General features: G+C 41.5%; 1 protein-coding gene and 1 long non-coding RNA gene across 3 annotated transcripts in view; one reads left to right on the top strand and one right to left on the bottom strand.

The window, feature by feature from the left end:
• TMTC2 (transmembrane O-mannosyltransferase targeting cadherins 2) overlaps positions 1 to 12,799 on the bottom strand; it is a 449,447-nt gene that overhangs the window by 377,403 nt on the left and 59,245 nt on the right. The window lies entirely within an intron of this gene.
• Positions 8,415 to 12,557, top strand: LOC138844227 (uncharacterized). Its single transcript, XR_011379792.1, has 2 exons — positions 8,415 to 9,037; positions 9,880 to 12,557. It is a non-coding gene; the product is annotated as an uncharacterized lncRNA (long non-coding RNA).

Raw genomic sequence — 12,799 nt, 5'->3', positions numbered from 1 at the left:
GAGAGAAAGGTCTTCCTTTGCCGTTGGTTCACCCTCCAATGGCCGCCGCTGCAGCCGGCGCACCGCGCTGATCCGATGGCAGGAGCCAGGAGCCAGGTGCTTTTCCTGGTCTCCCATGGGGTGCAGGGCCCAAGCACCTGGGCCATCCTCCACTGCACTCCCTGGCCATAGCAGAGAGCTGGCCTGGAAGAGGGGCAACCGGGACAGAATCCGGCGCCCCGACCGGGACTAGAACCCGGTGTGCCGGCGCCGCAAGGTGGAGGATTAGCCTATTGAGCCACGGCGCCGGCCTGACAACATACTTTTTTTTGGAAGGGCCTCTCCTATCATTATCCATGGTGATAACTGCCTGATTCAGTCCTGCCGTAGCCCCACTTGTCTGCAGGTGTGTGTGTTAACTGAGACCTTACTGAGCCATTTTCACCAACTTCATGGGATCCTGCATCCTTTGCAAGATGGACAATTTGTGCATTCTGCATCACATTTACATGTAGTTCTTAAAATATAGAAGATGGTTAAAAAAAATCAACAACTGATGTAAAAAACTGGAGATGCTAATAGAATCACACAGAGAGGGATATAAAAGTACAGACTCATGTGACAAATCACTAGTAAATAGTTTCTTGGTTTCAAGAGCAAAGTCATGACAAATACTGTGATAATATGCAATGGGTAAGTTAGGTTCACAAAGCACATGAATGTATTTGTTAACCTATATAAGCCCTCAGATTGCTCATCAATGAACAGACCAAGAAGAACATTAATATCTCTGGGATCCTCAATGTTGCTATAAAGATAAGTAAGACAACTTACATGAAAAATACTTGGTAAGCATTCAAGCACATTAAATCAAATGTTAATGTTTTAAAGAGATTTTATCCATTAGCAAAGTACAGAAAATAAATTCACAAATGAACCAATATTTATTTTGACTTAGAAACACAATGACAAGTAAGAGAGAAATGCTCCAGTAAGCATGTCCCAAAGATCACAGGAGGAGACTCTCAAGTGCTCACTAATAGATTCCCAATGGAACCACTTAAAGAGTGCAAGCTTCATGACCATGCTGCAAACAGGATCCCCTTACTTTCAACCTTCCAGGAACTTATCTGTGAAATACAGCTAAAGCCATCAACAGCTGTAAATCATGCCAAAACTGAGAATATTTGGCTTTTTTCATATTTTCTTTTTAATCTCTGGAAATCAGTTTTGCTCTAGGAAAACAATCTGAACCAAAACAAAAAAAGAAAACACACACACACACACACACACACACACGAGATTTAAAGTACTTCTACAATACCAATATTTTTATTATCACCACTGGAGAATTAATTCATTCTGCCCTTGGAGGCCAAGGGCTCATCTGGAGCCATGTGGGTGAATCCTACTGCAGTCGTGTGATATCTGGATTGGCGGTCGCCCACCTGTGTACACCCCCAGTGGGCCCACCATTTCCACTATCCGGAGGATGCTCTCCAAAAAAAGTGAGGACTGCTAGGCCAAAGGAAAATGTGGTCAAAATCCACAAATGCTTCCACATTTAAGAAAGGTGAGAATCACTGCTGAGTAATTGCCAAAAGCCCAGTCTCTCCAGGCTCCTCTATCCGCTTGCTTTGTTTATATCCAATCACTGTTCAGGACACTGTGCTGATGCTAATTACGCTCAGGCAGGGAGGAGGTCTGCACAGTCCTTTGTCCCACGCCGGGATCCAATCTGGAAGCAGTAAATACCTGCCAAGGCAGGGAGGCCACATCCCAAGGTGAAACCCTCACGCAGCCTTCCTGGCAGGATGATTGCTCCCAAGCAAGTCCAGCCTCTTCTTTTGTGGAGAAAATGCACGGCTTCCCTTCAGGTCTTTGTCACAGACTCTAATAACCCCACTGCTCTGCTAATCAAGGACTTCCGGCTTGTCTGTGTTCTGTGTACCTCGAAGTCCTCATGTTCCCACATGGGAAATATTTAAGCCAATAGAGAGGAGAATTAGGTGGCCAAAGTTTATTTCATTTCATTTCTAAATTTCACCTTTTTATTAGTAAATAAGAATAAAATACTATGTACCCAACTTAACAATTTAGAAAAACAAAACACAACAAACCCAAATAAGATACTAGGAAATAATGAAGCAATGAAGTAGGCAGGCTTACAAATAATTTTATCATTCATTTTAATTCAAAGAAATCATGGTATTCCTATAAAACTTATTTCGGAGAAAAGAAAAAAAATGCTCCTCAACTCATCCTGTGACATACTACAGCCTTGACTCTGACATCACACAAAGGCAACATAGCAGTCACTTGTGAATACAGATGACGGAATCCTAATGTGGGTTTTTCCTATTTGATATTTTATATTTAGTAGCCATTTTCTTTTTTTCTATTGTGATAGAAATCATTTAATATTAAAGAAAAATCACTGACAAAAATATCACCTACACACCAAAAGTCAGCTTCAGGAGTGAAGGCAGATCCAACACTATGAGGGGTTTTTCAGTGAAGTTTGTCTCAGTTACAAGTGAGGGGAACCCAGCTCACAGGGAGTGACACGGAGCACAATCCCTCCGATCCAATCACTGAGCAGCACTGAGACCAGGCTGTCAGACGTGTGAATATCCAGCTTCAAATTCTGCCTTCGGCATCCCTCCAAGAAGGATGGTGCGGGACCACCACAACAGGAGGTTCTCTTGCTGACTAGTACCAAAGAGATCCCATGGCGAGGGCTGGGTGGGCGGTGGGGTGAAATTGGAAGTCTTCTTTCCAATAATTTCAACAAAAAGTCTAGGAATTGTCTCACTTGACCAATCTTGGAAGCTTAGCCATCAGTCCAGGGGCAGAAGAAGGGTCCCTTGTCCGTTATAGCAAGGGGTGGGGCAGGAGCAGTCCCTCCTCTCTACACAGGCACAGGTGAGCGGCACAGAGGAGAGCTTTTCCCAGAGGAAGCTGTGAACACTGTCAGAACAAAAGGGGAACTTATGCTGGGGAGGCACACACAGCAGACACCCACGCCCTGCTGCTTGGTGCCTTGACAGCACAAAGGAAAAACAGACACACTGAGCAACCTGCTTTACCTGGCCGTGGCCCCCTCTAAAATAAGGTCCCCAGTATGCAGAATTGAAATAAACATTCACTTACAACACTGAGGAATCCGAAAAATCTCCTCAAAGTGACAGCAAGTTGGAATGCTGGCAGGCGCTCCGGAGACAATGGTGTACAGAAGAACTTTGATTGTAATCTCTATTTCAAGAAACCTGTGATTTGGGAAAGCAGCCCACAGATAGCACTTGGAAAATAATTGTGCCTTGCGTGATACCTATTGCTGAGATGCTTTCGATAGCTCATTTAACCCATCCTCAAACATTCCTGCTACGAGGAGATGAGTGCAGCTGTACTGTGCTTTGAGAAAATCAAATAGAAGAAAACCCAATTTCCAGGCCACGTAGATTCAGAAGTGCTCATTCACATTCCAAAATGATACACTACTAGGTGAAGTCACTCAACTCAAGTACTTTTTAAAAGCAAGTACCTCTAGTACCATCCAAATGTTTCATTTATAAAGTTTTGTTCTAGAAATAAATTAGCAGAGCACAGCTATAATTTTACCAAAGGGCTGTCTACTTCTTCCAGTACAAGGTTGCTAAGCCCCAGAACCCTAGGGGCTTTTCTTTTTTCTTTTTCTTTTTTTTCCCCCTAGCTCATTGAATTAAACCACTGCTATGAAAAATCAATAACAGAATATTTGTTTTTAGATGCCACTAAGACAGGAATGCATTTAAAGCAATGCAATGACTGGTTATTCTCTAAGGAATGTCTTCATTTCAACTTATTTCTGATAAACAAAGGCAGAATAATGGAAATGTTCCTGGATGCCATGCCTTTAAGGTACCTCCCAGAAAAGCAGGTGGACTTCCACACATAAATTTCACTCTCCTGATCCTGGTGACATGTCCATTTGTCCCTGCACAGATGTAACTGTGGGATCCCAGAATACCCAGTGCCTAGCAACACATGCCCTACAAAGACTCCCTGGAGAACACACTCAGTGACATCGCTAACTCCATCTATGTTTTCTAATTAAGACAGCACAATTTATTTTCACCTGTATTTTCCCTAGGAGGGCCAACTCGTTTCATCATCATAAGACACAGGCTGACATTTGAAATCAATTATCTTTTGCATCCAAAAACTGGAAATGCATTTTAGAATATCTTTGAAAATTTAAACAGCCTCACACATTAATCAATTGTGCCTCTCAGAGAATTTATTATGCCTTCGGGTGTCTCAGGAGACGGACCTACATTTCACAAGTTCTGTGTAATGTTCTCGTGCCTTCTCTGCACAAAATGAGCTTCTGAAGTCTTTGTGCATTGATGCTTCCCAATGCAGGAAACAGAAGTGAAACACAGTTTCCTTAATTATTTTCTTCATTTAAAATTATTTAAGCCGCCTAACGCTGGTCAGTAAGAAAAACTAGTTGATGAAAAACCCTTGTATTTACTTTAAACTTTACATCTTATTTACTTTTAAACTTTTGCCTTCTACACTGAAAAACCACAAATAAGGCAACAGTTTAAAAATGTTTACACATGGCCAGTCTTTTTTTTTTTTTTTTAAACCAGGAAACTTCTTCCTTCATTAAAATAAGAGAAGCAATTTTGTTTTCAGCCAGCACACTGGCATGACAAAACCAAGAACGCGGAAACAAAGGACTTGCTGCCTGTCCGGTTTTAAGAGATAAATTGTACATAGTTTGATTACGCAGAGTGACTTGGCTTCTGAGGGGAGGAGGGCAGGAGTGGTGAGCAGAAAAAGACCAGCAGCCTCAGGGAACACCGCTCTCTCCAGTATCTGCCTGAGTACTTTTTTAGCAGAAGAGCAAAGCCATAGGTCAACAAGGGATATACCTCTGTCTCGTTGGCTTAAGACAGCAATGCTCATTCAAAGAGATGATGAAAAAGCCCAGACAGAGAATCGCTCCCTGGTGCAGCCCTCGAGGACAGCAGGAACTACTGATCTAAGTGACTTGGGCCCAGGTGTGGAACGGAAGCAGGACAGAGGCAGTGTACCGACGGATTTCAAGGCCAGCGGTGGAACCCCACAGCAGAGGCTGAACGGCAAAACAGAGAAGACAGAGGACACGAGCCTCAATGGACTGCTGACACCACCACTCCAAAGCTTCAGTATTTATGAAGTTCATTACTCCTGTTAAAGCAAAGCCTTAACATAGAATTTACTCATCTTTAACATTCTGAATCCAAGATGTTTATTCACATCTACTAAGGGGGATGATGATGTTATGAAATTACATTAATTTGCTGGAGGTTGCGGTTGGTGGTTTTGAAGTCTCTAAGCCAATTTACCAAAAGAACGGCTGGCTGCTCCCTAGTTTATGCTCCCAAGAATATAAACAGCTCACCTATTAATAACAGGGTAATTCCAACCATGTGATTCTTGTGAGCAACTAAAGAGCTTTTTATTAAAAAATGGAGCTTGCAATAAATTAAAAAATAGTCTGGGGTGGGGGCTGGGGGGAATGGGCATATCTATCTGAAAAGATGTTGAACTTCACCAAAATACATACTGTGGGGCTGCAGCTGTGACACAGTGAGCTAGGCCACCGTCTGCAACAGCAGCACCCCTACAGGTGCCGGTTCCTGTCCTGGCTGCTCAACTTCCTATCCAGTTCTCTAATGAGCCTGGAAAAGCAGCAAATGGCTCAAGTGCATGTTGGATGGAGTTCCAGGCTCCAGGAATCAACCTGGCCCAGACACAGACACTGCAACCATTTGGGGAGTGAACCAACAGATGGAAAATCCATTGATATCTCTCTCTCTTTCACCTTCTCTGTAACTCTGCCTTGCAAATAAATAAAGAATTTTTTAAAGAGATACACACTAGAAATTAAAATGGAATGCCATTTTCCCTCATAAAAATCACCATAATTTTCAAACCAGCAGTCAATTCATATTGATCAGAATAAAACACAGGTTCACAATATTCTGGCGGTGGAGTAGATTAGTGCATTTTGCAATGTCTCATTCATTCTGCTCACCCCTTTGATTCAAAACCATTTCACTGGAACACCTGCAAATCTGTAAGATGGAAATACACATTTCAGCTTCCACACAGTATGCATGTTCATAATAGAATTCCAGCTACTCTGGCAGAAAGAAAAGACAAATGTGTTAGGAAATAGTAATAGTACGTGCTACTTTTAATAAATTTTTAAAATCCTCATAATTAATCATGTATTGTACTTTAAGTACTAGGAAACAGTAGAAAACTTAATTGTTTTTTTCCATTCTTCCTTCTTTACATGAACTAAAAATCATTGAGTGTGTCACAGAATCTTCTTCCAAACTCATTTTTGTTTCTCTGAAAAGCAGAGTGACACAGGGAGAAGGAGAGACAGAAAGAAAAAGATCTTCTGTCTGCTGGTTCACTCTCCCAACGCTCACAACAGCTAAGACTGGGCGAGGAACCCAGAACTCCATCTAGGTCTCCTATGTGAAGGAATCCAAGTACCTGAGCCATTCTCTGTCACCTGGGAGGTTGTATGATAACAGGAAATTCAGCTGGAAGTGGAGCAGAGACTTAATCTCAGGCAACCTGATATGATATGCAAGTATCTTGATTGCTGAGCCAAATACTCGCCCCTCAAAGAGTCTTACTACCCTCATATTTTCCCATTAAATAAGAAAAACTCACAATACCCATATTTCTTCATATTTAACCATTCTAAATTCACAGTTTTCCCAATAAGGGCTGATTGCCAATAGTTTCAAAGCTCTTAATATTCCAAAAATAATTTTATATTTTAACTTTTAATTCTAAAACCTGGGTTTACACACCATTGTGCCTCAGAATTCAACCTTATTCCAGAAATTTCTTAACAAACAATAATTTGCACACAAAGTTGCGAACTCTGAAGTTACACTTGTCCAGTGAAAATTCCAGTGTCACCACTTGAACTGTGCCAGTTACTTAACAGTTTCCTCATCCAGAAAAATGGGAATTTGTTCATTCAGTAGTAACTAACCATTCGCCAGGCACACGCCGAGCTACTGTGCTAGGACTGAGCCCAGAGGAATTAAGCAAATTCAGGACCCTCACAGAGCAGAGTCTGGAAAGATAATACTTCAAAGGACTAAGGTGAGAAATCAGAAAAACAACACATCCAAAGCACTTTGTGCAGTGTCTGAAACAAATGGATAACAGACATAGAGTTACAGGATTGAGAACATGAGGGGGCCTCACAAGGCTCAGGGGAATAGTATTAAAAACTAAACATTATTTTAGTACAAAGACATTTTGAAATCCATTCAGAGTTTTTTTTTACATGGTGCATTTCCACTAACTTTTTGAAGATGCCTCATAGTATCTCATAAGAATACTGACAGCTATTAGTACCTCCAAGTATCATGAAAAATTCAATGGGCCAGTTCATATAAAGCTCTTAGCTTCATTAGATTAAAAAAAAAAAAAACAACCTGCATGTATCAGTTCTTTTTATAAAATAATTAATATCAAAATTTTTCCTGACAAAATCTCTAGTCACCTAAGGCGGTAAATAGGGTGAAATAGTGAAAAACGCAAATATTATTTTTTAAGTTTTTTTTTAAATAGTTATTTATGTATTTGAAAGGCAAAAAGAAAAAGATAAGGTGGGAGGGAGAGAAAGAGAGATCTCCCATCCCCTGGTTAACTCATCAAATGCCAGCAATAGCCAGGATGGGGCCAGGTCAAAGCCAGGTGCTGGGAACAGAATCCAGGTCTCACACGGGAGGCTGCCTCCTAGGACCTGCATTAACAGGAAGCTGGAATTGACAATGTGCCCAGGACTCCAACCCTGGCACTCTAATATACAATGTGGGTTGTCGCTCCCCCTCTTCATGGAGGAACGACACAGGACCCTGCGCTGTTCTTTTGTCTGCTCGGCCCTCCCCGGGTTTGCTGCTGGTTCTTCCTGGGTTGGCTACGGACCCTTCCACCTCCGTGGAAGGGCGGTTCCCCCTGCCACTTTCCCCACTTCCGCGGGGGAGCGGCACACCGCCGGCCGGCTCTCTCGGGGGCTGCACAGGTGTTCCTTCAGATAGATATTCCCCTTAGATGTTCCTGGTGCATGCCGTCTCTCTCCTCCTTTATAGTCCTCCTCTGCCAATCCTAACTCGGCTGCCCACACGCCGAGTACGCTGCTCTCCTCCAATCAGGAGCAGGATCAGCTCCTGGAGGTCATCACTCAAGTTGGCAAGAGGCAGCTGCGTAGAAGCTGTTTTCTTCTCTCCCAGCGCCATATTGTGGGAGAGCAGATGCATAGAATAAGTCTTAATTCCAGTAACTTAGTCCAGTCCGGGTTGCTCCCCACAGTGGGTATCCCAGGAAGCATCTCAGCCATGATTCCAATGTGCACCCAGATCTTCAAGTCCTTTGAGAAATGGCACACCCCAGACTGCTTCCAAGTCACCTCTCAAAAATATGAAGATGTCAAGAGCCATCTCTTTCCTTCAACTTAACCAAGCTCGCCAGTTTCTAACAAAAGCCAGCTTGATTTAGTCAGCATTCTAGGAAGTATTTAAGTATTTCATACCATTAAATTCTGAGTTAAAACTACTTCTGAAAGAATAATCATCTTTTAAGCTTTCAGAGTTTAATGGTATAAAATCTAGGAGGAACTTCACAACTTATAAAACTATGATTACAGGCATAGAGAAAAAACTACAAATAAGTATATGGTGAGCTATCTAAAATTTCCTGCTATATGTTTTTCTCTGAGAATTACTCTTTCCATTTTTAACACCTGCTTTAAAATTGTGTCTATTTTAGAGCACAATATTTATTCTCTTTCCTGAAGCACCAACCAGCCTTGCTAACGCTTCATCAGACGCAAGGGATCACAGAACAAGTAAGGCTACAAGAAATCAAGAGGACTGGAGCCCACCTGGACCACCATGCACGGAGACCCTGGTCCTCTGTGCCGACACGGGGCTGCACAGTCAATCAAACCTACAAGCTAGAACTCTGTCCAGATTTATAGACTCAGGTAAGAGAGCTCAAGCAAGGAGATTTCTTTTTGTTTTGTTTTATTTTGTTCTGTTTTAAAGCTAGAATTTAAATCTAGGGTGACAGAATTTTGTTTTCTTACTGTATGAATACAAACACATAAGAAGAATTTCTAAAGTAGAAGCAGGCCAAATTACAAGATTCTGTCACGCTTGGGAAAAGCCAGAGTGATATCATGGTAACATGGGTTAGGAAAAAGGGGGCAGGAGAAAAGGTTATGAAAACAGAGAACCACCTACTCTATCTCCTCCAATTGTCAGGGAACACACGCTGAGGCTCTATATAGAGTTACCAAGAACTAAGCAGAGGGTGAGATTCACTGGGGAGTCCTATTTCTAGGGTCCAATTAAAAGAAGTGGCTTCTCCTATCCATCAAACCTAAGCACATCATTTAACTACCACCAAAAACGATGTTTTAAAAAGCAAGCAATGCTTAAGCACAGACTATGAGCTAGTGTGTACACTAATAGGACATAGTCCATACCCAGTTCATGCATCCACTGAGTGCCTCCTCGCCTCCATTTTACACATAGAGAAAACGAGGTCTGCAGCAGCTGGATAACTTGCCCATGATCACGCACGTTGTCAAACTGGGGTTCATTTTCCCCTAAACAGCACGTGCTATGCAACCACTCGCCAGGAAAAACTGATACTTACTCCCACACAGCCAACACGGCTCCAAAAGACTTCTAAGCCTTTTCTTTCAATCTATGGTCAGATAAATTGAATTAAAGAAACAAATAGGAAAGTCTATCTTAATATGTGATACTAGTATTTCTTTTTATTATATTATTTAGACCAATTTTTTTATCTATTCCCCAGACTGATTTTCATCAAATTAATCGGACTGTTCACCAAACCTGATCCTTCCTATTAGAACTATCCAGAAGCTACTTAGAAACAATATTAAATTAACTCTCCAGGGTCAGATCATTGCTATCACTGAGGATGCTTAAAGGGAAGGTGCTAAGTAAATCTCAGGTAAAAGGTTACGCGCGTGATACCCCAAATAACAGCAGCACCACTGACCGGAGTCAGCAGTGAGCCAACATGAAGAACGCTGCACCAAGTGTATCAACACTTTCATAGTGGCTGACGAGACACAGTAAAGCACACCACACTGTTTCCATCCCATAGCTAAATAATAATAATAATAATATTTTGACATTATGACAGAGAAGTTGCCCATTATTTAGCTTTTTGCCACGTTGGTTCACATATCAACCAAAACTCATCATGCACCATATTGAAGTCCAGTTGAAAAAATACCAAACTTTGAATCCAAAGACCAGCCCCCTTCCCAGATCTGCAACTAGCCAGATTCAAAATCTTCAACAATGCCTTAACCTTTTCTGGACTTCTAATTTCTCATGTACAAAATGAGAACATATAGCAGATCTACAGTTCTGTTAACATTATCCAACTTTTTCTTTTTCCCTTTTGGCCCTGCAAACTGAAATTAATGTAGTGTCTCTCATGCTTCCTGGTTTACATATATCTGCATATATGTAATAGTTTTCTATTGTTGCAAACATTGAGGCTAAGGACAAGATGGAGTTGTTCACTCACAGCTCTGCATGTCAGAAGTTCAGCATGACACAGCTACATTTTCCACACTGGGTCTCAAAAAGGCAAAGTCCAGGTGCCGGCCAAACCTGGAGGCTCTAGATAGGCATCTACTTTCATGCTCACTTGTGTTGCAGTACAAATTCTATTTGTGTGATGTCCCCATTTCTTTGCTAGCTGTCAACTAGCAATCACTCTCAGCTTCTGGCTGTCCACAGTCCTCCTTCCTTGGCCCCTTCTATCTTTCAAACTGCAACAGAAAGGTGAATGGAATCTCACTGAGCTCCTTTACTGCCACTGCTGGAGAAAAATTTCTCATTTTAAATGACTCATCAATCAGCTGGGGCAGGCCTTCTTGGATAATCTTCATATCCAAAGTGACTGGATATTTCCATTACATCTGCAAAATCCCATTTCGATAGTCCCTGGACTCACGATGGACTGAATGGACATGGGATGGGACAGGTGGAAGGGAGCATCGATAGATTTCTGTCGTGTGTGTGTGTGTGTGTGTGTGAACATGCACATGTGGATGTATGTTTGTTGACAACACTTGAAGCTGTAGTCATTTTTTGTATACCTATTATACACAGATAACAGCATCCCAAACACACCTGTTCCATTCAACAGCATACTACCCAGTAAACAAAACACACACTGTGTCAAATACTGTTATGAGTTGAACCCAGGCACCAAAGTGGAGATACGTACCCCAAAGCATACACTTTACAAGACTAATGCTAAGATGTTTAGGTCAGTTGTTCCAATACAAATATGCCAGATAGATATCAGAAGTTAAGAGAGCAAACAAGGAAAAAGCATTTTTTAAATGTTCAAATACTTCTTAGTCCTTCCAAAACTTTATAGTGACTCATACCTTTTTTCTAACACATATAAGAGCTCTTTGTATCACTGACAAAATTTTAGTGCAAATAAAGACCTCTGTATAAAAACTCTTAAATGTATTTCATAATACCTTCACTGGCACAGTGAGACAGGAAAATAAGGCTCTCTCCAGCTGGGCCCCATAGGTATTACAATTTAGGATCCGCACCTTGAAGACTGCAACAAGCAACCCACTACCCATGGAAAACAGGACTAAAGAAACAAATCACCTGCCACAGTTCCTACCGCAAAAGCCTCACGCATCCTGCAGCACTTTTTGAATCAAAAAAAGAGGAAAAGAGTTTACAAAGTGTTCACTATATTCTTTGATGTTCTGAATAAGCCACTGAAGTAATGCCAGTGCAAATCATTTCTTCCTTATCTGCTATCTGCCTGCTCTACATCCTCATAAAAAAACAAAATGGTATTTTTTCAAAGCATAAATAAGCCTGTGCCACGGCAGGCTGATGTGACATCTGCATAAAGATAATTAATTCTCATTTGCCACTATTATTTAGTTGTCCATTACCAAAGGGTAAGTGATGTTTTCTCTAGGCTCTTGTGTGCTAATGTACAGTCTTCACTGGTAATAAGCATTTTAGGCGACTGAAGAGCGGCTTCAAAAGAACATGAAATTAGCTAAACAGACATCACAACACTGTGGTATTTACAAGAGGCTCCGACGGATAATGAAACTTCACTTAGGACACTCCATTTCTGTTCAGTCAACACATTTCAAATACCATTAAAGGGATCACTACCGACAAAGGACCTCAGCTGATCTAATTTAACTTTATCTTGTAACACAGGGGAGTTACAGCGTTCTCCGTGACAGTTGTCTTTTCAGCCACTACAAAAGGTTTTCTGCAACAACTGTTATCTGTCCATCTTCAGAACAGCCAGAGAAGATTTAATCATCATGTGCCACACAGTGCGAACTGCTTTAATTTGGGGTTGCCTGAGCTCTGCTGGAGGGATGGAAAAAATTAAAGGGCACGCACATGAAGAGAAGGGAAAATAAATCCCTGTTGTGTCTTTCAAGACGCTAACATTTGCCTTATTCTCTTTTTTTCTCCCAGCAATAAAACAAGGATTTATACTCCGAGTAGTTCCTCCATCCACACCTGAAACTGCAAAATCTGTGTACAGACTTTGACAACAACAATAACAAAAAAGCCACTAAACTCGAGAATCCTCCACAAAAAGACACGAAACTCCCTTTAGAAATTAATTTAGTAATTTTGTGAACCTGAAGTTATTTTTCTGAGAGACGCACACTGAGCAGAGGCCC

This window comes from Oryctolagus cuniculus, chromosome 11 (genome assembly GCF_964237555.1).
Source record: "Oryctolagus cuniculus chromosome 11, mOryCun1.1, whole genome shotgun sequence".
NCBI lineage: Eukaryota > Metazoa > Chordata > Mammalia > Lagomorpha > Leporidae > Oryctolagus > Oryctolagus cuniculus.
Note: the sequence above shows the minus strand (reverse complement) of the source record. Positions and strands in the feature narration are given on the sequence as shown.